Source organism: Eschscholzia californica, unplaced genomic scaffold, assembly GCF_041429995.1.
Source record: "Eschscholzia californica isolate CP2 unplaced genomic scaffold, dmEscCali1.0.p SCAF_2, whole genome shotgun sequence".
Lineage (NCBI taxonomy): Eukaryota > Viridiplantae > Streptophyta > Magnoliopsida > Ranunculales > Papaveraceae > Eschscholzia > Eschscholzia californica.
The window spans coordinates 57,309,438-57,336,055 of NW_028238309.1; the positions used below are offsets into that span (position 1 = coordinate 57,309,438).

General features: G+C 35.0%; 1 non-coding gene and 1 pseudogene across 1 annotated transcript; both read left to right on the forward strand.

Moving 5' to 3' along the window:
* Window positions 1-11,655: 11,655 nt before the first annotated feature.
* Window positions 11,656-11,729, forward strand: TRNAT-AGU (transfer RNA threonine (anticodon AGU)). The gene has a single exon. It is a non-coding gene; the product is annotated as a tRNA-Thr (tRNA).
* Window positions 11,730-23,823: 12,094 nt separating this feature from the next.
* LOC147559425 (nuclear transcription factor Y subunit B-1 pseudogene) lies at window positions 23,824-24,288 on the forward strand (annotated as a pseudogene).
* Window positions 24,289-26,618: the final 2,330 nt, after the last annotated feature.

Below are 26,618 nucleotides of genomic sequence, written 5' to 3' on the forward strand. Positions count from 1 at the left end.
TAATTGACCAAATTACCCTTTATTTTTTTTATTTAATTTTATTCATTTTACTTAATCCATTTTTTTATTTATTTAATTCAATTTTAAGAATTAGTTTAGTTGTAAATTGTTTAATATTTAAATCTTTAGTTCAAGATGATTCCCATAGTGTCGTAACTAGGTCTCATTTAACAAGTGACTACCAGTATCGATGAACAATTCTGACATGGGTCTGGAACGATTCTAATCTAGTTCTTTACTTTCATTTGTGTGTACTGCGATTTTTATCAATTGGTTTAAAATTATTGTGTACAAATAAAAAAATACATGTAAATTACAATTCGATTTATTTGACTATGAAATGAAACTTACAGTTTTTCCTAAAGAAATAAATTATAAGCAATCTTAAGGATTCGAAAAAATGATTACGGATTTACTCGTGTTAATAGATCATCCAACAATGTTTCTTTTTTACAAGGCATTATCTACATATAAATCACAATCAGATCCATTTGATTATGAAATGAAACTTACCGTTTTTTCCTAAAGAAATAAATGATAGACAATCTCACAGATTTATAAATATGATGACGGATTTACTCGTGTTAATAGATCATCCACCAGTGTTTCTTTTTACAACGCTTTTTCTACATCTGTGGATCTCGAAGATAATTTACATTTTAGGTTCACGCGTCGTTAGTGTCAAAAACAATATTAACATTAATTAGTATGACAATGTAAACTAAGAAACTAAAAAAAAATTTATTTCAAAAAATACATTGTGATCTTATTGTCTGATGTTGTTTTAGATGCTTAGGGTCTTTAATACTCGATCTATAAGATCTTTATGTCCGTGTCTAGTCAATTCTTTTTCTTTCATGAGACACTTTACATTTGAACTTATGTAACTCTCATTTAGTTCTCAAAGGAATAAATTATCACCCTTGTAACATTGTGATTGTATCACTTATGAATGAAATATGGTTTCACTTTGTCAAAAAAAAAGCCGTTGTTTTAGGTGATTATAATTTAATCATATCATTCAAGCCAAATTTTGAGTAACCTCAATTTAGATCAATGTTTATACAGTTTGTCATTCAAAGATCAATTTTGTATGTTTCTTACATAGTATTTGACATTAGTTTAAACATTAAAATTAAAGAAAAGAATAATCTTCAATAGTATAACATACATAAAATCTTATGATTTGAAATCAACACTTGGTTGCTCAAGTGATTGATGGTGCCGACATAAATCCCACAACATGTGAGGTCTTAAGTTCGATCTCAGAATATTTACAATCAAACTTTGGTCCTCTTTAATTATCGCTTTAACTTAAACGATTATCGTGCTTATTACATTTTGATGATCTATTAATACTTTTTAATGACTAACATAGATTGTAGTCTTGAGTTCTAAAAAAAAAAAAATTCTTATACCTTAAAGTATATATTTCCAACAAGTAAAAGAAACCCTATCAATTGATTAATAGTTCTAGTTTTGTAATAAGATATTGATATAGTAGTGCATTTATATGAGATAAGACCAATAAATGGAAGTGACTACGACTTTTCGTCACATGGCCCCAATTGATCTAGAGGGGATCTAACCGTTCATAAACCTCTAGGTCACTTTATGCAGCCAAGATCCAACGGCCATAATCCACAACTAGAGAATATAAAAAGCAAATAATATACTGTATTAGAAAAAAATACTAAAACGAAAAGGAATTATGAGAATCTTTAGGGGTAATATAGTCATCAAAAGTATTTAAGACGTTAACTTCCAAATTAAGATGTTAATATAACCATAAATAACAATTAGAAAAGTACGTTCCTTTTTATCGCGAGAAATACATGCTTTTTGTCGTGACATTAAGAATGTTATTGATATAGGAATTCTATCAGATTATGGTGTTCCATATTCTTTCTACCGTTGATCTAGAAATATATTTGTGAAGCAAAGGTAATCAACGGTCAAAATCAATTATAACGGTAATTTCAGTTTCTTGTTGTGTATAGAAGCATATAGTCATTGGCTAAGCAATCCCGAAGTGTCTCATTCTTAGAATTTCACAACTAAATCAAGATGTTTAAAGTTCGGTTCTACTAAGAATTTCACAACCAAGTTAATTCGTTTATAGTTTAGTTTAGTCACTGAATCAAATAGGAATCTTTACAGAAAATCGAAAATGGAAATGAATATCATATCGGAAATTTATCATGGAAAAAGGATGGTCGCGGCTTTGGGAAATAAAGAAAATTCTCTGGGGAATAAAGATTTTTCTTAAAATTAGTCAAATAAGATTGACTTTTATGTTTCTTTTTATTACTAAGGGGTTTCTAATTTCGGGAGTTCAAAATAAAACAAATTTTAGAAGGCTCCTCCATCTCATCACCTCTCTCTACCACCTCATCTTCTCGCCACCTCATCATCTTCTTCGGCGAGGTCGCCGGCCGGTCAATTTTCCGGTCGGCGACCTTCAAACATTATTTTTTTTCTCTCTTCCTCTCTCTCTCTAACACTCCGGCCAAGGGAGACCTTCGGCGGAGGTCTGGTCTGCCCATGGACAGACCTTCAAGGTCTGTCCACGAACAGACTGGATCTATTCGTGGACAGACCTCCAAGGTCTGTTCACGGAACCTCCGGCGAAGGGAGCCTTCGCCGGAGTGTTAGAGAGAGAGAAATAAAATTTATGTTTGAAGGTCGCCGGGCGGAAAACTCAGGCCGGCGGCCTTCGCCGGAGAAGATGATGAGGTGGCGAGAAGATGAAGTGGCAGAGAGAACAGATGAGATGGAGGAGAACTTTCAGAAAAATGTACTTATTCTGTATTCCCCATAAAAATTTATTCCCCGGAGAATTGTCAAAAAAATCTAGATCCCCTTGAGAATTTATTCCCCGGAAATTTTTTTTTATTCCCGAAAGCCGCGGCCAAAAGGATACAATGACTTTTTTTGTGGGTTATTTCTCAAATAGCCCCCGACTTTATGACGAGCTTCCTGCCTAGTTCCTTATTTTATCAAAAAATACCCAGATGACCCTCTTTTTTTAATTATCGTTATAACTCCGTTAACTAGTCATCACCTCTCTCTTCTCTATCTCATCACCACTCTCTCCTCCATCTCATCACTTCTCTCTGCCACCTCATCTTCTTGCCACCTCATTGTCTTCACTAGCGAAGGTCGCCGCCGGCGACTTTCAAACTTAAAAAAAAAATTTCCTCTCTCTACAAAAAAAAAAATTCCTCTCATCTCTCTCTCCAAACAGACTTCTCTCTCTCTCTAACCCCTCTCTCTATCTATATACAACTCCGGCGAAGGGAGGAGCCCCTTCGCCGGAGAAACTAGACCTTGAAGGTCTGGTTTCAAAGTGAAACCAAACCGGAATCTGGTTAAAGCCAACAAGACCGAGATTCCGGTTGATTTCGCCGTCGATCATCATGAAAACAGAAATTTTGATAAGAACCGGTTGAATAATCGTTAAGTTAACCGGAAGAATTTGATCTAAGTTTGATCTTGTTTATTCTAGCAGAAACGTGAATTTTGATTTCAAGAATCAAAAAAGGAAAGCTGCTTGATTCGACTTATCACCATTTTTAACCTATTTGAATACTTTTACTTGAACATTCTTACAGATATATCAGAAGATATCCGGATTATAGAGGTTTTTGATTGATTTTCCTTAACAACTCGAGCATTGATTTGTTATTAGAGACATTGTTTCACCTGTTTGTTCTAGGGTTTTTGCCGGTCGAGGTTGATTGGGGAAGAAGAACTACTGCATATTTCGGTTGTCAGGTAGATTTCGATGAGATGAAAAATGATAATTTAAGAACAGATGGATGTGAAAAATTTTAGCTTTGTATATAGATAGAGAGAGAGAGAGAGAGACGAGAGGACTTTTTTTTAGAGAGAGGAGAGAGAATTTTTTTTTTGTTTTTTTAATGTTTGAAGGTCGTCGGCCAGCGACCTTCGCCGGTGAAGATGATGAGGTGGCAAGAAGATGAAGTGGTAGAGAGAGGTGATGAGATGGAGGAGAGAGACGTGATGACTAGTTAACGGTAACTAAAAATAGGGTCATCTGGGTACTTTTGATAAAGTAGGGGGCTAGACAGAAAGCTGATCATAAAGTTGGGGGCTATTTGAAAAATAACTTTTTTTTTAATATCTTTTGATACTAAAACAAAAGAAAAATGAATGGGGGACTCCTTAAAGTGTACTCCCAAGTGTACTCCCCCTCACAGACCAGGGTCATTTTGGTCTTTTCAATCTGACAAAACTCTGAAAAGACCAAAGTAACCTTGTCATTGTGAGGGGTAGTACACCTGGAAGTATGCTCAGGGAGTCCCCCTATCATCATTGAAAACAAAATTCATTACTTTATTATCTATGTATATTAAGATAGATACACAATTAAATCATTTATATAGATTAAGGAGATGTTAGGTTCACAAAAAAATTTGACAATGATGTAGTAAGATTCTTTTTAAAGTTTGACTGAATTTGAATCGTTCTTTTTTATGAGTCGTTCATCTTTTAATAGTTAGAATTCAGTCATACTTTCGAAAAAGACTTGTCACATCATTTTTGCAAGAAATTTGTCAATTTTTTTTTTGTAAACTTAACAATGTGTTATACGATAATTTATATGTGGTTTGATTTCGTATGATTTAGTTTGTACCCATAAAAATCAATCATTGTTTGGTTTGGTTAAAACATCGATTGGATGGGCCGAATAGTATTTGAACAATCCTACTAACTACTAAGGTTAAGCTTTAGAAAGCTGTTTAACTGTGGCACTTTAGAAAGATTGCAGCTAGAGCACTCCTATTAGTCAACCTACCACTACCTTGTTAGAAAGAAGGTAAATTTGCTTTAATGTTTTGAAGACTAGTTCAAACCTTTCAACCAAAGAAGTTTTGATGTTGGTATAGAAAGTAAAGAGATTGAAAATCCATAAAATACCTTCATCTTAAGTTGATGTCTATTGGCAGATAGTAATAGGAGAAATTTACTCAGTCCAAACAAATGGACTCATATATCAGTAGCCCTTCAAAAAATCTATTCTCTGGATTAAATTCTGAATCAAGACTACTCAAGCCCAATTGCAAAAGTAGGGATGCTCTATGTTTATGTCTTCTCTAGACATATTGAACAAGTTCTCCTGCAAAAAATCTACCCATTTGAATCTTCGTTGTTAGTTGTTCCTACACCTGAGTTTACACGTAATAGGCTTATAGATTGTAGATTAAAGAGGCGCTATTACTAAATATTGTGGTAAAAAATAGGACCAGTCGAAGACCCAAATATTTAGTAATTGTGGTAAAAAGTAGAACTGAAATTCGAGTTTACACGTAATAGGCGCCTATTACTAAATATTGTAGATTAAAGAGGCGCTATTAAAGGATATCACTCTTGTTGCGGAGCTCGTTCTTAGTAATTGTTACACCTTAGTTTGTTGTTCCGTTTGGTGAAAAATAGGACCGGTAGAAGACCCAAAAAGGAACTTCTTAGCTCATCCCTTTACTCATATTAATCTAATCAGACTTGTCTCAATGAGACCTTATTTTATGCCTTTCTTTACACGGCTCACGCTTCTGGAAATTGATTTTGTCAGTAGATTGTTTAATATGTAATTCTAGTCTCATAAACTATAATATTCTTGACAAAAATAATAAATTTAGGAAGACAACTTCAATTAGTAACTACAAAATGAGATAAATTCAACTACCTATCAGTGTTGAGGAAGTAAAGAAAAACCCAAATAGTGGAAGAAGCCAGGTTGTTGTAATTGATTTTGTCAAAGAAATCTCACTTGTATACCATGGTTTGGATTCTGTTTAATTTAAAGAAGGTCAATTCTGGTATTTGCATGTTGGCTCTTGCATATTCTTGGTTAACTAACTACAAATTTTCACTCCTCTTGATGCTGGACTAAAATTCTGGTCTATCGTCAACACTCGTTGCCCCAGTGGTTAAGTGTTGACATATACTCCAAAGTTTCGGTTTGGAGGTTCCGGGTTTGTTCCCCAGTGAAGGTGAAATTTCTGGATTATGAAATTTGGGGTTATTAGGACATAAATAATGTGAATGGGCTTTATGTTTAGTTAGTTGGGCTTTAGACCATAGTTTAGTTGCCCTTTAGACTTGTTCTTGTTAAATTTGACAGTATTGTGCTTATCACATCTTTGATGTATCAACGCCATTATAATGACTATCATCGTGGTCAATTTCCAAACAAAGAAAAAGAAATTCTGGTCTATCATACCGTTTGAATGATAATAAAACAAAATAATATTGCGTCACTTGTGTTATATTTATAACGAAAACATATAATTGTTTTTTGAGGTCCATACAAAAGTGAAACATTTTACAAGAAAAAGTCTTTTAAACATGGAGTCACAATAAAAGAAAAAGGTTGGAATATGACATGTGACAAAAAAATAACATAAAAAACTGCTACAAAATGGAATTGTTATTTGCTTTACAATGTTTGTTTTGTTCTTTCTTAGCATAGAGATACAATAGTAATGGAAGTTTGTAGACTTTTATTTGATTAGTATTGAAGAGTTTTCCCTTTTTCTTATCCATTAGATATTAATGGTTATTCCCAATATTTGTTATTTATTTTTTTAAATGCCTCTCTTCCTACATATTAGAGACACAAAAAGTGGTGATTAGAGAATAGGAAAAACGAGAGAGTAATACCCCTTCCGGTGCGAGGGGTGATTATGTTAGTTGTTTCTGAATTATTATATTACTTACTTAAATGGTTAAACTGTCAAAGTCAAAATATCTAAGATCCAAAGTCATTTTTTTCTTAAATTAAGTTATAATCGGTATAAATGACAGATGTGAAGGGTATACAATAGGCTATTTTGGCTTTTACCCTTTGACCTCTAGGTGAATAGGTTTACCCCGTCAATGTGTGGTAATTGAATTTATCCCTTTGGATGAAGCACTTCAGTAAGAAATTCCCTAACCAAAGCCAATTTCTTCTTATCTTTTTGCTCAAATATTCATTTTCACTCTTTTATTTTTTAATGTCTAAAATTAAATTAAAAATCATGATCCTAACAAAGTCATCATGTTCAACCATCTTCATCTCTTTATTAATGTTTAAATTTAAATATTCATTCTACCCTCAAGAGTTGAGAGAAAATGTCTTCACCTTTTAGGTTAAATAGGAAATATCTCTCGTTGTGTTTAAGCGTTCTCAGAAACCTTAGTAGAGGGTGATGATGAAGGGGTGGAGAGCGATGATTGTTGCTGGCGATAGAAGAGAGAGATAGAAAAAATGAAAAATGAGCAAAAAAAAAATAAAGAAATGAAAAATAATACCATAAGAAACACTAAAAAGTGTGACAAAATTTAGAATCGAGATGAGTTGTAGCACACTTATGGACCAAAACAGTTAGTTGATTACGAACAGGGAGTCAATAGATAATTAAAAATTCAAATTTAAGTTAAATAGTCCATTAAATAAATAAGTGCTGTATTTATAGAGAAAAATAGGGCGTAAAATGCTAATAAGAAGATAATAGAGGGTAAAAACCGAAACCCTTATTATAACCATTTTGGAGTTACCTATATAAATTGTTATATAGTGTCGACAGCTATGGTTAGAGCTGACTTCAGTGGACCATATATTAAAATACATTAATCTTTTGAGGTAGGAAGAAGAACGCTTACAACATCCACATAGAATCATCTCCTCCAAGTTCAACAAAAATAAAAAAGAATCAATCTCCTACAAATTCATTTTAGGTGATGTTTATTTTTTATTTACTATGATGTTTAGATTTCATGTCAAAATTATATTATGAATTTTGCTAAAATCAAATCACTTAAATTTTGATTTCAAATCAGACTTCAGATCTAACTCCAAAAACCCGTCCATTTTCTTAGTATGAGAAAAGGAAAAGGTGGAAGAGAATGATAGTTGAGGACTTTGCTGACGTGGGGCTCTCATTATTCTCATTCCTCTTTAGGCATTTATTTTTCATAATACATCAAAAAAAATGAGAAGTCTTTTTATTATTGAGAGAATATATTTGACCAAGTACTCGTATCCTATCATGTGCTACTTTTCTTTAAGTAGAACGCATTTTTTTTTTTTCAAATAGAACGGGTTTGATCTTCAATGACCGGAGGATCTCAGCACGACCGCTGATATTTGAAGAAAATGGTGCCATTATCGCGTAATTGAATTAATTAAAGAAACCTCGCATACGAAATTCAGGAAATATATATACTTGGTATTAAGAGAGAAGGAGAAAAGTGTTAAGTGAACGAGTTTACAAATAGATTGGAGATAAGATTTATAAATAGATGGTTAAGTGCAGGGGCGGCCCAGGCCCAAAGCAGCCAAAGCGGCTGCTTTGGGCCTCACATGTGGAAGGGCCCCAAATCTCGAGTTAACTAAAAAGGCACCAATGAAAAAAAAAACTCACTCAAACAGTTTAACGTTGGGCCCAAAATCTAATCCTATATCCCAGCGCACCTGTTTGGAAGGAAGGGCGTTGACACTTTTAATAACTAAAGCTTGAGGCCCACAATATAATTTAAACAGTATTTTACATTCTAATTTTACAGGCTTCTCACACCCTATTATTTACACTTCTCTTTTTCTCCATAAATATTTGCTTTTCTCTCTCAAAAAGTTCTTTTATTTTTCATGAACCTCTCAAAGGTATTTGGTTCTCCCTCTACAAATTTTAGGATCTCCTAGTGTTGAAGAATAAGAATTATTTTTCTAAATAAGTGTTGATTTTAAATTTTTAAAAGGTTGGAAGAATGTTACCGGTAGATATTTAGTTTATCTGAATATGTAAATTGGATCTCCTTATATAGTATATCGGTTTATGATTTTTAGTTATGATTTTCATACTAATTTATTTGTTACAACAAAAAATTTAACATTTTCATAACTAGTGTAAAAAGGGCCCCAAAAATTCGTTCGCTTTAGGCCTCCCAACTACTTGGGCCGGCCCTGGTTAAGTGACAGTCCAATACAAAACAATATACTAATATTCACACTATTTGGGAATTGGAATTAAGTATTTGGACTAGTAATTCTCTATATGTTGCTTGGCGAGTTCTGAGTTTATTATTTATCTTATTTTGCGATCAAAATGTCTGGAACATGGTTTTGAGAGGAAGTGGAATTCATGGTTTATTGAACTTAGATTATTAAAGGTATAAATAATGTAATAATTTTGTCGGGCTTTAGGCCTCTTTAATGTTGTTGGACTTTAGGTCTCGTCATTAATGGTTGTACTTAGACGATTATCATGTTTATCACATTTTCATAATGTATCAATGTCTTGTAACGACTAACGTAGATTGTAGTCGATTTCTCAAAAAAAAAAAAAAAAATTATTGCAATGGTAGCTATTATGTTTATATTTACTCAAAAGATCACCTTCAAACCAATCATGTTGTGGCTGCGTGCTCATGGCAGAAAGGCAGAAAAGGCAAAGGAAACCACTTATTTTGGGTGCCTTAGGCCCCTTGAACCATGAATTACAAAGTCACATAGACACGGCAAAAAATACGGGGTAGATAAATTTCAGATTTCGTCAAGAGGTGTGACTTTTTACTAATCAAACAATATCAAAAAGATCGAGAAGACGAAGATCCGGCGATTAACAAAAATTTAAGATATTTCAAGATATCAGAAGATCATCGAGTTCATATGTGTTTCAATCCGTACAACGGTATTAGTAGAGAGTGTGAGAATAGTCCCACATGAGAGAAGAAATATCTAACAACCAAACATAATGTCCGGTCCTCTCCACTCATTACTTATTGGTCTGGAGTTGGATGACCACACAAACTTAACACCTGGAGAGTAAGAGAGGTCTTACTAACATAAATGGGAGCAAGTACCGATGACTTACTTAAGGAACGGTAACAGCTTAACGTTGTCTTCTCCAACTCGCCGACTCGGTAGCAAGTCTGAATGTAGCAACAAAAGTAAAGAGATAACACCGACCAAGTCCCACTCCATCGATGTGACCCTGCTGATACAATGTATCAACCATCAGTAGCATAAAACCGGTAGGTTCCCTATCTATCTAACTTGTAAATCAGTTATGAGTTTGATCATCGGGTTTTGAAGCTTGATGAAAAAACACAAATTTGGGATGATTATATGTTGATGTTTGATTCTTCTCACATTGTTGTTTTGTTTGGCGGAAAACAAGATTTGAACTACCTCTTTCTTTTATAGTGTTCTCTAAAACAAGAATGTGAACTTCAACAACTAACACATGAGATTGAAAGAAGCTAATTGTGAAATTCCAAGATGATGCCAGTGCCACCCATTAGGAAGCTAGAGGTGGGGTTAGGGGTTGGTTTTTTTTTGGTAATGCCTTTGGCCTTTGTTTGTGTACATAAAAACTCACTTGGTCACTTCCAAAAAAAAAAAAACTCACTTGGTCTTGGTCAATTGACCAGGTAAAAGGAGTTGTTGGGTACATAAATCTCCCTTTTTTTTTGGAAATTGGTTACGATCTACGATAGTCATTACAATGGTATCGATACGTTAAAGATGTGATAAGCACGATAACTGCCTAATTCAAACTCTGACAAGAACGGACCTATAGCCCAACTAAATTAAGGCCTAGAGCTCAATAACATTATTTATACTTTAATAACCAAAGTTCAATAAACCATGGAATCCATCTCCTCTGGAAATCGAATCAGAGACCTCCAGGGTTTTGTATGTTAACATTGTCCACCACTTGGACTACCAAATGTTGACAAATCTTCGATTTTGAGTAGACGATAGACGGCCTGCAATTGTTGGTGGAGTTTGTAGCACACATGCCTTTATAATTTCCTGAAACTGAATCTTAATTCTTTCTGCTATAGATAAGCCGGACTCGCTATTGACAGGCCCCTTATAGCACTTCTCCTGTCTAATTTCCGGCCCAAGGGTTCGAATATATATTTAATGACAGGCAAATCATACACTAATTAAACAATATAAACTGGTGATTTTCCTTCCTACAAATCATCACCATTTTCATAATATTTACCATTGGAATAACTAATGTCTTGTGGACTTGAGTCCACTTATACGAGCTAATTTACCAATGTTATAGTCACGCCAGACCCAACCCATCCAAAGCCTGTGCCAAGAGCGCATATGCCTAACTTTTGGTCATGACGAGGCCTCGCAGACGAAAAACCTTACAACACCCAAGGTGGCTAAGGGTGCGGAAAGGGGACCCTATTTGGTGCGTCTTAAATGACAACCTAATAGAGGAAGACCCACCTCTACGGCTAGAAGAATAGTGTGATTGTTTCATATTGCTTAAGAGAGTGTCACCTGAAGCCTAAACTGTTAAGACTTGACCATCCTTGGTTCACGCCCAGGCCATTAGGTTGATCTCGCCTAAGACGAAAATTTGACATCAAATGGTGGTTTCGTATATAATATTTATGGATCGGGCTTGAGGCTTCATATATTCTAGTCTATAAGGGTTGAGAGAGCTTGTGACTTGTCCCGACACTTGAGATATGTGATAGTCTCCCTTGGCTTAGGGCAGACATTAGTTATGGTATGAGTTCATAATGAAGTCTTTTAGGTTCTCTAAGAAGAAGCATCTTACAGGAACAAAACCTCTTCTGGGATCTTGTATTGTATGTCTGAATCTTAGCGCCAAGGCTTTCATAGCTCAGTTGGTTAGAGCACCCGTTTAGTAAGCGGGAGGTCTTGAGTTCAACTCTCAATGAAAGCAATTCTTCTTTTTTCCTTCATTTGTTTATGAAAAACATATTTGGAGTAATGAAAGGCCAGATTTGGTTTATGAAAAATTAATCCAAATCACTTCAAAAACAAATTTGTATCGTACTCGTTTGTCTTGGTTCCAGTTGGGAACTTAACGATTAAAAACGTACCCTCACGAGCGACGCTCTTTAAACCTAACTCGTACCTTTTTGTCAAGTAGTTCGGATCATATGTATACATATATCATGTATGCAAAGCTATGATACCATATTGAATTTGTAGATATCTAGTCAAAATTAATTGATCGTGAATACTTACATTAATTTGAGATATCCATGTGGGATTATTCAAACAAAAACAACAAACAATAACATATATAGGGGTTGAAGTGAAAGGTTAGATATTTGAAATGAAGGGTGAGAACACATGAGAATTTATAAAATTAGTGTTTATACTTTGCAGTACTGTTGAAGATATTCTTGATTAAGAATGACAAAATAAAGCAACCGAAAAGGATTCAATAAATTATGTCTTCAGGTGGCATATTTAAAAGATGTATTCCAAAACACATAATTATATTAAAAGAAACCTATAAGAGCTAAGCACTAAAAGAGGAAAGCTAAGCACTAACAAAGGAAAGCTAAGAGCATCTCCAATGCAAAACTCAAAAAAATCTCTATTCGTCCTATTTGTCAAGTTCCAATTGAGATTCTCACTCCTAGGTGTCGAAAATAGAGATCCTCAATTCTTGTATGTCTCCAATGCAACACTCTAAACTCTTTTATTTTACTTACGTGTCATGGTTATTTTTGTAAAAAAAATAATTAGTTATTTTGGAAATATACGAAGACTTGATTTCTATTGTTTGAAATTTAAATATTGATGAGTTGGACAACTAGAGATATCTCAAGAGGACACTCTGAAAATAGAGTGTCCTCTTGAGATATCTCTATTCCACTCTCGACACATCTTTGAGATCTTAGTTGAGTTTTGCATTGGAGATGATTTTTTAAGAAAAACTCAGAAAATCCTATGTGGCACTCCGAGTTTCCAAGATTGAGTTTTGCATTGGAGATGCTCTAAGGTGATGAATGGGAGTCTGGCCGGGGTAGGTTTACTCTCATATGGATTCGGGCGGGCTCTAGAATTTGCAGATTCACGCAAATAATTTATCAAAATTTGATGTTAGAAATCCGTCCAATACCACATACTTTTTCGAGTTTCGCGCGTCCAGGTCTGTGACTAAACTCAAGGTGCACCAAGTATTGCACTCTTACATTACATCCCAAGCTGGATAAAGCACAATACATCAATATCACATCCCAAACCAGATAAAGTTTGCAGGCTATAAATTTATATAGAAACCATTTCAATTAAACACGTAAATATAACTCGTGTTTTCTTTTTCAGGGAGGCCCAATTTCTTGTATTTTTTTGTTAAAAAGACAACCCATCTTTTTAACTAGCTAGGCCCCAAGTAAGTTATAAAAATAGGCTTGAAGGACATTTTTAAAAGCACCAACTTTTTAAGAGTCAAAAATACCCTTCATTCAATTAGAAATACCTAGTAATAATCTAACTAATAAATAACGAACTTGAGTTTTTCTCATGAACGAACCGAGTTGGATTGTCGACGCCGATTAGAATTTCTGGGGTTTGAATCGATTTTGGCTATAAGATAGGTTGATGTTTTTAGGTTTTGGTGATTTAATCTATTTGCTTGTTGTTTGAAGAGGCTTTTAAGGGGTTTGATTTAGTTTTTGGTTCTAAATTCTAGAGAGAGAAAGTTTTATATACTTTCAATGGAAGGAGAATTTGATAGTGTTTCAAGGTATAATCTAACTTCTTCGTTGCTTTATTTTGATTGAGTTATGAATGATGGATGACAATTTGTTAGTTTTGATGTTTATGTTCAAACTTATTTGTTGGATTTATATGGAAGTTGTGAAAGTATAGTTGATGCAAGCAATGTGTTTGATAAAATGCTTGAAAGAGATGTTGTTGCTTGGAATGCAACGTTAGCTGGTTATACAAGACTTAGGTTGGTTGAAATAGCTATAAAGTTGTTAGATGAAATGCATGTGAGAAATATTTTTTCTTGGACAATCATGATTGGTATTTATGTTCAAATTGAGAATTTCATTAAAGCTTTGGAAGTTTTTCGAAGAAATGTAAAATGATGGTGCTAGAGCTTATAAAATGAATATTATGAATTTGTAGGGGTTTTAGCTAGTTTTTCGATACAACATTATATTAGACAATAATATTATAATTTCTAACAAATTTCATGTTAAATCAATTCAAAAACTAATTTGCAAACCATTTGCATGGCATTGCAAGGTGTTTGCAAGGCTCTGCAAGGTGTTTGCAAAGCTCTACAAGGTATTTGCAAAGCTTTGCAAGGCTCTGCAAGGTGTTCGCAAGGTTGTGCAAGGTATTTGCAAAAGTCATGCAAGGTGTTCGCAAGGCTTTGCAAAGTTTTTGCAAGGCTCTGCAAGGTGTTCGCAAGGCTCTGCAATTTGTTGGCAAGGCTATCCAAGGTGTTTGCAAAAATCATGCAAGGTGTTTGCAAGGCTCTGCAAGGGTTTTGCAAAGCTTTGCAAGGCAGTGCAAAGTGTTTGCAAGACAGTGCAAGGTGTTTGCAAGGTATTTTCTTAGACTAGGGTTAGGTTGGTCTTTTTACTGAAATTGAAAATTACATAATTGCCATCAGGGAAGTGAAGCCTAAAAAATTTTGATGAACCTTTTTTAACCAAAGTCATAATTTCTTAGGGAGTTTTGACCAAATTCCCGTTTCTTTTTAGCGTGATACACTTAGACCACGTTTGTTGTTAGGCCATTTTGACTAATTATAAATCAAATGACCTATCTCCCCAAATTAGTACAATCTAGATTTTGTTTGACTTTCCACTTAATTTTGGGTTAAAATGAAAAAAATCTCTATCCCGTGTAGACGTGGAAAATATTTCTTCTCATTAATTGCATAGAGTTGTGTAATATAGTTCTTCGAAGTAGCAACGGGTATCGTCAGACAAATACTAACCGGTTGGGGTCAGACGAGGTGTTGGGTACCACTTTAAACCTCGAGTCTGACCTGGTTATTTCAACGAACCTTTCGCGTTGAACCCATCTCCGGTTGTCCACAAATTCCAACAAACTCGGGTGTCCATAACTGATTTCGATATTTTTTCGAGTCCTAGCTAAGGTGTCTGTTCCCTTCAAATAACAGTACAATCACTAAGAAAATGATTAACTTATTTATTTTATTTTTTTGATTTTATAAAATTATAATTATTTAAGTTGAAAATTAAAGTATTACAACAAAACTACAATGATTGAAGTCCAACTGTTATAATACAGTCTTTGCCTTTCTTTCGAAGCCAAGTGAGACTAAGAGAGTGTTTGATTTTCAACTTATTAGTAAATGATTTTCATTTATTAAGTGCAATCTTCAATTTCAGGTCGTTTATTTAGTGCAATCTTTAATTTTTTAATAAGTGAAAATTACTTTTAAGTGGTGGCAAAGTAAGTGCGAAAAAATAAATTCTGACTTGTACATTGTTACCCTTCACCTAATATAACAGTGACCAATATAATCACGACTAAATCCAATGCCTTAAAAAAATTGTTAAGTATTGTACAAAATTTTATGACTTTAAGACTAAAGACTCTTCTCCTTTGCGACTCGTCCTTCACCAAAGCCTTTCTCTTTGAGTTTTCTCATCTCTCCTCCTTTATTTATATGGAATCATTCAAATTTTATGAATGCAACGTGATCATTTTCTCAATCATAATTCTTAATTGTTTGTGATTTTTGTTTGTGATACAAAATGTTCATAAAACTTAGTTCATTCTTAATTAAAATCATAAGCTTAATAAATTAGTATGAAATGCTAACGTTTAAATACTATATAGTCAAACTAGACAACATCTAACTTTTATAGCATTTAAAATTAAAATGAAAACAGAATTATGTAATTAGAAATGATGAAAAACAGACGGCATAACACTTAATATCACTGTGTTGAAAAATCAAACACCCTCCAACTTGGACTTTTGTAATAGAAAAAGTCTCTGCAAATTGCTTTGGATATTTTAGGACAGTACAATTTATGTGACACTATCACAAAAACCCTAATTTTGAGAATAATTATGAACTTGCATAAGGAGATGAGAGGTTAATAGTAATGAATTGAGATCTAGACAAAGTAGGGTTGGAAAAAAAGTCTGAAAACCTGAAACCCGTTACGGGTATCTGAGTCAGTTAGAGCCCACGGGTATCCGAAACCCGAAGGCGGGGTTAGCACAACCGACTCGGTGAAATCAATGGGTCGGGTTCGGGTTTTGAAGTGCTACCCGGCATCCCATCCGAACCCACCCGTTAATATTTACCCGACATAACCCGCTTAATAATTTCATCCATTTATACGACAATACCTATGTACATTATATGTATGCTTGCTTGTATGTCTTTATGTATATATGTAAAATAACATATTAACACATGTAACACATAATTGTACATTACTACATATAGGTATGATGGTAGACCAATGACCATGAATGTGACAAATGTATGGTGGTGGTCCAAGGTGACAAAATTGATGTATAAAATAGATTAAATGTACTTTGATATTTTTAAAATATTTTAAGTATAATATGGATTTATACACATATATATATATATATATATATTGTTTTTCAAGTGCGGAGTCCTTTACTAGTGGTGTTCAAAAGGCAGGCCCGGCCTTGGTTGGGCCCGGTCTGTACAGGCCCGACCCTGGCTGACCCGTACAGAAAAACGGGCCAAGTTGGCCCGGGTTCATTTTCGGTCCCGGGCTGGGCCTATGCTTTGAGCCCGGCGGACCAAGTCCGGATTCAACCCATTTTTTTTTGTTTTTTCCTTCTTTGTTTTTTGTTCAAAAAATTTCTTAGATTTCTTTACAATTCCATAGGAATCTTCAAGTTAATGAGAAGTCTTTTTAAGATTCCATATATTTCTTTCCAAAAAGTCATTCCTAAAATTATTTCCACAAGACCTTCCAATAAAACTTTTTAAAGTTATTTATGCAAATCATATGAATCTTTAAGTTTATGAGAAGATCTTTTATAAAATTCCATAAATTCCATTCCTAAAATTATTTCCACCATAAAATTTTTCCAAGAAATTTTTCCTAAAGTTATTTATGTAAATTGTAGGAATCTTAAATATATGAGAAAGTTTTTTGTAAAATTCCATAGATTTCTTTAATTTCATATATTTCTTTCTAAAAGATTGAATTCCTAAATTTGTTTTCATATCATGTCTTATTTTTTTTTTTATGAACATATCATGTCTTATTTGTTATTATCATCAAATCATCCCAAAATTATTCTCGAAATATGTTTCATGAAAAGTATTTCTAAACTTTAGATCAATACCTTTCAAAGTAACTATAGTTTTATATTTTTTTATTTATATATCATTGTCTTAGAATTTAAAAAAAAAAATAATAAGAACGGGCTTACCCGGCCCGGCCTGGGTCTGTACCTGATCCCGGGCTGGGCCAGGGTATAGCCCACCCGGGTTGAGGCTCGGCCCGGGACTATCCCAACCCGGGTTGGCTAGGCCCGGACCGCACCCCGGTCTGGCCTGTTTCATGGCGGGGGCTGGTCCGACCCGGCCTTTTGAACAACACTAGCCTTGACAAAGCATTGTGAAGAGAAACTTAATTAAATTTTAGTTTCGATAGAAATTTCGGTACATATTTTTGTCATTTCGACCGAGATATTTCTAAACTTTGGTGAAAATCAGGTACCCAATCGCCTGATACCTGAGAAATCCAAAAAGTTTGACGGACTTAGACGGATTTTGGATATGAGAATTTTTTAAATAACCCACACGATTAAACCCGAAGATCCGAATGGACAGAGAATTTCAAAGTCCGATCGGTCCGACCCGGACCGATTCCCTCCCCTAAGACAAAGTAAAAAAGCTTAAATGGAAAAGACAAATCAATTATCTTTCATAACCACTTGTTTTAATTTTCTCTAATTGTCTAATGCATTAATGGACAAAGAATCCAATAACCCCTAAACCCTATATGGTGTCAATAACATACAAGCATATAAAACCTACTTTTGGAGAATCATCAATTTATATAATCCCAGAGCATGTGTGGAGACCCATGGGTATTTCTCTCTCCCTCTTTCTCACTCGTTTTTCCACGGCTAGCTGTTGGTATTTACAGAGCTGAATGAGATCCTTACAGAGCTCCCAAAATTTATTTTTTAAGTTCATTTTGCTCAACAGTTGGTAGCCCAAGTGGTTCCAAAGTATTGACGCAAATTTCAGAAAACTCTGACGGTCTCAGGTTTGATTCGTTCGAATCCTAGAGAAGGTGGAATCTTTGGTTATTTGAATTGTGATTATTAGGGTATTAATAATGTAATTGGGCTTTAGGTCATAGTATAGTTGGGCTATAGGCCTGGTCTTGTAAGAGTTTGAATGGACGATTATCGAGTTTATCACATCTTTGATGTATCAATGGAAAATGTAATGACTATCGTTGATCTAGTCAATTTCCAAAAAAACAATATGGTATTTGGAGATAATTTAGGGATCGAAAATTGAATTTCACAGAGACCAAAAGGGAAATTTAAAAATAAAAAAAGTAAACCCTAAATTTCTTTCTTCTTCGAAAATCAAACCTTGAAATCATCTGTGTACTTTTCTCATTCTCTTTCTCGCATACCCTCTCATCTCCTTCGTCGGAAAACTTCCGACAAAGGAAAACCTTCTTCGTCTGGTTCAGAAGGAAGGTTTCCTTCGTCTAGATTTGAGTTTCCAGATCCAAAAGAAGGGAATAGAGAGAGGAAGACAGGGGAGAAGAGAGGGAGAGACAGAGAGAGAGAGAAAAAAAAGGAAGAGAATCGGAGGAAAAAAGAGAGGAGTCACCGAGAAAGATGACCAATGATAATTACAAGTGGGAAAAAATGGTGGAAGATGGTTAGAGAAGGTGGCAGGTTGAAACTGATTTATTATATTAGAGGATCTAGTGATAGAACAGTGAAGATAAGACCCTTGTCTTTTTTTAAGACCCTTGTCTATAAATAACTAAGAGTTAATTCCTATTTGGTCCCCTACTTTGTGACCAGCTTCAAATGTGGCCCCCAAATTTCTGTAAATTCAAATATGACCCCCTATTTTTAAGTTAATGCCCTAACTACCCTTCCTTTAAATCCTTTTTCAAAATAAAAAAATAAAAATAAAATCTTAATTCCACCTCATTTCCCTCTCCACCACACATCTCTCTCCATGTCAACTCTCTCTCTCTCCACATCACCTCTCTTTCCAACTCACCTCTCTCTCTCTCCAACTCACCCCTCTCTCTCTCTCCAACTCACCCCTCTCTCTCTCCAACTCACCCCTCTCTCTCTCCAACTCACCTTCATCTTCACCGATTAAAGTCGCCGGCCGGAAAAATTTTCGACCGGCGACCTCCAAAAAAAAAAAAAAAATTCTCTCATCTCTCTAAAAACTCCGGCGAAAGGGGTTTCCCTTCGTCGGAGTTTTTAGAGAGAGAGAGAGATGAGAGAAAAAAAAAATTTGGAGGTCGCCGACTTTAATCGGAGAAGATGAAGGTGAGTTGGAGAGAGGAGTAAGTTGGAGGGAGAGAGAGGTGAGTTGGGAAGAGAGGTGAGTTGGAAAGAGAGGTGATGTGGAGAGAGAGAGAGTTAACATGGAGAGAGATGTGTGGTGGAGAGGGAAATGAGGTGGAATTAAGATTTTATTTTTATTTTTAATTTTGAAAAAGGATTTAAAAGAAGGGTAGTTAGGACAATTACATCAAAAAATGGGCCATATTTGAATTTACAGAATTTTGGGGGACATATTTGAAGCTGGTCACAAAGTAGGGGGCCAAATAGGAATCAACTCAATAACTAATGATTTTAGTAAATCAGCATATGCCGAAGTAAGGTTTGTAAATAACAGCTCTATGATCAAAACTATTTTTGAGACTGGGCAACTTCCAGGTAATTTGAACCACACCTTCATTACATTGATCCCGAAAATACTCAGAAACTCCAGTTGATTTTAGACCAATTTCTTTGTGCAATGTCCTCTATCGTATCATCACCAAAATCCTCACCAACCGACTTCGGCCGTTACTTGGGAATCTGATATCTCAAGTGCAAAACGCCTTTGTGCCTGGTCGTCAGATTTGTGATAATATTATAGTGGCGCTGGAAATATTTCATTATATTGCTCATAGTTCAGCCAAAGATGGGTCATTTGCACTTAAAGTTGATATGGCGAAAGCCTATGATAGAGTAGACTGGAATTTTCTTAGTGAGGTACCTAAGAGGTATGGGATTATTGCGAATACACACGCGCTTATTATGAACTGTGTGTCCACGACATCTTTCTCGATATTATTAAACGGACGCCCGAAAGGCTATCTTTTCAGTAAAAGATGACTCAGACAAGGTTGTCCACTTAGTCCGTATTTGTTCATTTTGTGTTCAGAAACTCTTACAAAACTTGTGGTTCAGGCAGAGAATAATGAGTTGTACGATGGCCTTAAAATTAATCGGTATGCACCAAGTGTGAGTCATCTTATGTTTGCAGATGATCTATTTTTCTTCGGGAAAGCCTCGGATTTCAATGTGGCTCAACTGAAAGTTATATTGGATATATATGAGAAGTGTTCGGGACAATTAATTAACTTTCAAAAATCATCTATTCAATTTAGCACAAATTGTGACTCGACTAGAAGGGACAGAATTTTAAGCATCTTAGGAGTCAAGGAGATGATGTCTACTTGGGAAATTATTTATTAAAGCCGAAGCATAAAATTGCCTCTTATGATTTTATTGTGAACAAAATAGAAAAAAAAATTAATGGGATAGAAGCGTAGCTCATTCTCTCATGCCGGTCGAACAGTGTTACTCAAAAGTGAACTCTCATCGATACCTATAAATTTTCTATCAACAAATATTGTGCCTAAGGGTGTTATTGAAAAAATTGAACAATGTCAGAGAAATTTTTGGTGGGGACATAGTACGGAAAAATCAAAGATGCATTACTTGAGTTGGAAGAAGATGAAAGCAAGTACAAAAGAAGGTGGTTTGGGTATAAGAGATATGGACGTGGTCAATCAATCAATGATAGGAAAATTGACGTGGCGATTTCTCCAAGAACCAAATTCATTGTGGGTTCAGTTGTTGAAGGCAAAATATCTCAAAAGTGAAAACTTTTGGACCCATAAAGCTAAACCATCCAACACCTCCACTTGGAGAAGCATATTACATATGAGGAAATTCTTAAAAGGTGGAGTTTGCTATTCAGTTGGGGATGATTCTGCAATTCGTATTTGGGATGACCCGTGGATGCCGAATTTAAGAGGGTTCAAGCCGAGTAAAAAAGTGGTAGATCAAGAGACACCGAACCTATTTCTTGTCCGGGACCTTATTGATCTTGAAGGAGAGTGGAATAGAAGACTCATTGAAAACATTTTTGATGAACTATCGACTAGAGCAATCCTAGAAATACCATTATATAAACAAGGGATGGTCGATAAACTGATTTGGGTACACACAGCAAAAGGAGAGTTTACTTTGAAGTCTCTTTATAAATCTATCACTCAAGAAAAACCGTCTTCTTCTTATACAATGGAGTTATCCTACATACTAACTTGGAATATGATGTGGAATAAAATCCATTTGGCTCCAAGGGTTAAAATGTTTGTGTGGAGGATCTTGGATGATGCATTACCAACCAAACTTAGAGTTCTAAAGTTTAATCTACAAGCCTCAAAAACTTGTGAGATGTGTAAAGAAGAAGATGAGGACTTGGATCACTTATTTAGGAAATGTAGAGTGGCTAGAGAGACCTGATTACGCTCTCCATTAAATTTGAAAGTAGAAGGTGATGAAAGTTTCCCGAATTTAATACGTCGATGGATAGCAAGTGATGAAGATGAGGAGGTTATAGCGCTTAGAATATATGTAGCTTGGTTCTTATGGAAAGCTCGCAACAAGTGTGTGTTTGAAAGCATTAATCCAAACTCCTATAGAATGATTCAAGAGGCTCAAACAATGGCTACTGACTTTACAGACTCGGCATCACCTCTAGAAGCACATGGTCAAACGAGTTCCCACGGCCAAGAACCATGTTGGGTACCACCAGATCAAGAAAGGATCAAAATTAATTTCGACGCGACCTTTACTAATGGACGGGCAGCGTTGTCTGCAGGAATGGAGAAGGAACCTTTGTAATGGCAACTACCTCACTGAGGGCTAAGGCGGCAAGTTGGCAATAACATTGGCATTGAATATTCCCGAATATGGAAGTGTCATTGAGGGTAATGCATTGACAGTCATAAATGCATGTTCGAAAGAGATAGAAGAGGCGTCGTGGAGAATAAGACCTATAATTATGGAGATCAAAACTGAATACTCTAAGCTTCAAAATTGCTTATTTTCCTTTAGCCCTCGCAAGGCAAACCAGGTTTCTCACTTACTAGTGCAATATGATTTAAATTTGAGTCTATATCAAACTACGGAGATCTTCCAGACTCCTAGTTGCATTGTAAGTCAGTTGGCGACAGATAAAATCAACATTTCTTTGAACTCTAGTAGCTTAATTGTGGCATTTGCCACCGTTCATCAAAAAAAATAGCAGCTCTGTAAATAGATCTTAATAGCTCTGTAAATACCAGCGACTCACTCACATTAGAGAGAACCATATAGTGGACCACAAAAGTTTACCCTTTATTACTATAGATATGAAGTTGTACTTGTACTGACTCTTCACTCTTCTATAATTTGTTGGACCACCAAGAACATAACTATGTTTTTTCCTCGATTTACTCATTAACCCTAATAAATAAATAAAATTAGAACAGGATATATTCTTAAACAATGCAAAAAAAAAAAGAGAATATGTAAAAGAAGAATACTAAACTTTGGTTTATAAACCAGCTTTTTCAGCTTCCTTTTTGTAAGTTGCCCTATTAAATTTCAAATTTGAGGAGTATGACCTCAATAAGTTAAAGATTGGTTGATCTTGATTCCAATAGCTGGTTCAACATTGGTCCAATTTCAACACTAGGGTTTTTTTAGGTTTGGTTCAATCAATGATCAGTGGTACAACTAATTTAGGTGGGTAAGATATATTGGATTTTCAACTGTCATTTTCTCATTGTGTTTGTAGAATATAAATGGAGAATGTCAACTGATTGAACTTAGAATCATAGAAGAAGATATTTCAATGTGTTTGAATTTAAAAATACAAACTTTGTTAGTTAGGGTTCTAGGGTTCTAGCTAGAGTACTCTAGGTTGTCCAGAGTTCCAGGAGTGACCACAAAACCTAACTAAGATTATCCATAAAAAAATAGAAGGTTTTGGCCATACATAGAGTGATATCAACATCCATTTTCAACTTTTTTAAGTATTTGATTTCATAAAGAACATAATTTGATTAGTAAAACTTATTCTGCAAATAGAAGATATCTAGTCCAACTATCTAAACTCTAAATTTTTAGGGTTTAGGGTAAGGTTTAGTTAAATACACAGGACCACATGCACACGTGCATATCGATCGATATACTTGAATTGTTACTCCCATCTTAGAATTAATTTAAGTTTGTTAGTGTGCACTTATTGGGAGCATTAGGGCTTAAAAGATTGGATTAGTGCTATAGGAGGGGATAATGATGTTGAGAGAGTCTTCTTTTGATGTACATAGCTAGCTAGTTTTTTTTTATGGGTTTCTATAGAAGATTAAACAAAACAAAACTTTACATATATAAACAGGAGAGCTTGCCCTATAGCTAACTCAAAAACAGTCACCCAAAAACTTTCTAGCTAGCATCTTTGTGACCTATAGTTGAACCGCCTCGAGCGTGGTGACCCACCATTCGGTGCCGACCATGCTGGCACCCATGATGATCTACAAACTAGATGCCAAGATGAACATACATGAGGACATGTTTATGGTGTATCTATATATAAGTTGATTGAGAAGAAAAAGAAGAGCCAAGTGTCTGTGTTTTAGAGGAACTTGTTTCTTCAAAAGTTGCTAGCGTAGAATCGCCGTAAGCTCAAGGTTTTCAAGGATATGAACTCTTCTGGTGGCTCCGGTGGTAATGACTGCAAAGAACAAGATCAACTTTTGCCGATTGCGAATGTTGGGAGGATCATGAAACAAATCATACCAGCCAATGCAAAGGTATCTAAAGAAGCTAGAGAAACCATGCAAGAGTGTGTAACCGAGTTCATAAGTTTCGTTACAGGTGAAGCATCTGATAAGTGTCGTAAAGAGAAGCGAAAGACGGTTAATGGAGATGATTTATGTTGGGCTTTGGGAACATTAGGGTTTGATGATTATGTTGAGCCTTTGAAAAGGTATTTGGAAAAGCACAGAGAATTAGAAGGAGAGAAAGCAAACCAAAACAAGGGTCATAATGCTGAGAACAAAGACAAACACTCAATGTTTGGAAGTAGCAGCCAACGACCTATAACTAGTCCTTTGAAGTTCAATATAATTCCAAAAGGTGATGGGTCTAACTCAAGAAGAAACTAGTATCTTGTGTTACTCAACAAGAATACCCTAATAAAGTTTGCTAGCTACTTAACCATATATATATATATATGATTATGATACTTATGAACAAGATGGGTGTTATAAACTTAATTGGGATTTTCTTATAACTTAAGCGTATTGGTTCGAGCTAATTTCTAATCCTTTCGTCGTCTTCCTTCTTATATATAATAATTGTCTTGTTTAATTTGTAGAAGATCGGTATGCCCACACTCTTTATATGGGAATTATGTTTAAAACTTCTAGGGTTTGTGATATATCATGGTATGTTTGCTTATGAATAATATACGACGTACTATTGGCTAATTAACATTGATCTCATCTCTTTAGTTCACTTGATTTTGAATTTGATGAACCAAATTAAAGTTGACACAGTCTCGGAACGATAGCACCCTAAGAAGATTAAAGACCTTGTAAGGTAAATTCTCTACACAATCATTGCAACTCTGTTTATAATTGTATTCGTATTACATGAAAACACCCAACGAAGTATGCGGTTACGAACTTCGTATTTACTTATTCGGTCGGGTACACTTAATTTGTTCATACTAAAAAAAAAGTCATACTAGAGCTTCATTTTGAGACAACATTTTATGTTTCATCCTAATCACTTCCTCATAAATACCTTGCTTCTTTTTTTTTCTTAACTTCTTGGCCTCAAGTAGTCTTCTAATTTGTTTGGGCTTTGATGTTGGAACTTTTCATTGGAAAATCCAAATTGATCTAGTTGGTCAAAAGCTAGGGTTAGATATAGTATTTCATAATGTAAAGTTTAATCTCAAACAATACCCTGAAACAAGGGGACCATCTCTCTTGAAATGAAAACACATCAAGTCTTGAGCTTTGTGGACACGTACCCAATATTTAGGTCAAGATATGATCATCTCCCAAAAAGAAATGTGAGTATATTTGACTACTAATTTTCTTGATTGTTGAGCTTCCCTATAGTTTTGTTGGAAGAAACTCCATGACCTGTAGAGATAAAGAAGTAGATCCTCCTTTCATTTAGTTTAAATTAACCTTTAAAAGAAGCTATAGAACTTTGAAATAAGATAGAAAAGAAGTAGAGTTTCTAGGATTTCTAATATGCAAGTCTAGTTTTCTCTTGGAAAATGGAACTAATAGATAGAGGAAGAAGAAAATATTAGATGGTTTGTTTTTTTGTTTATATCAATGAACCAATATCTAATTTCATGTACTATATTTCTTTACAAGAAAATCTTATATCTTTATTACTCATTTTAGTCAATTTGTTAGAAATTGGGATGTTATGATCAGACTGTAGGCCTTTTGTGATGTAATCTTCTCTTGTATTGTTGTTATAGTGACTCGTGAGCTTCATTTGCTACCACCCTTGTTTTTCTTTCATCAATGAAACTATTTTGCGTTCTAGACACACACACACACACATATTGCATTCTTCTGTATGTGCATCCCTCCTGCCATTGTATGGGCCAATTGGCTAGAGGGAAACAACCGTTTAGTGGAGAAAGGTTATGAGAAAGAGGCTTCCATGGAGAATATAATCACACAAGTGAAAAGCTTGATACATTATTGGATTTGTAATCAAGAATGAAGCAGTACAACTCCTTTTAACCTTTATATTAGGAACGAAAATGATGGTATGCCCGGCCAATCTCCCGGCTCAATCCCGACAGAGTGACGTGACCGGACCAGATTTAGAGAGAGAAAGTGAGCAACTCTTTCTAAATCTGGCCCGGCGCCCGACCCATCACCCGACTGGGATTCAACCAGGAGGGTGGTCGGGAATACCATCAACTCTCTATTACGAATTGGGATGTCTTGAACAGGCTTTAAGCCTAATATAATTCCCCTCCACTTGCTCTTGTTTTGGTGCCTTGGTTAGTTAACCATCTTGGTTTCCACCATGCTTGTGATTTTTATCTTCTCATTAATGAATATGTATTAGCTTCTCTAAAAAAAAATATGTATCTTCATTACTTCATACATGATGTCATGGTGAGTTCACAAGCTAGTTTTACTTCTCAATGTCTAAAGTTTCTCTTATTATAAAGTTTTACAGTTTAAAATGGATGTATGTAGTATTGAGGGGAACAAGACCATAGTCATGACTCATGAGAGAGAATGAAGGTATGAAACAAGATGGGAGACAAGGGGAAAACCTAAACTATCATCAAACAACCAGACAGCAAAGTATAGAGGGTTATTCTTCCTTCTTGGAAGAATACCTTAACTTTTTCTATTCTTTATGACATAAGCTCTATAGCAAGAGAGATCTATCAGCTTTATGACCATGATGGGCACCATCTATCCCTCAAGAACTCATGTAC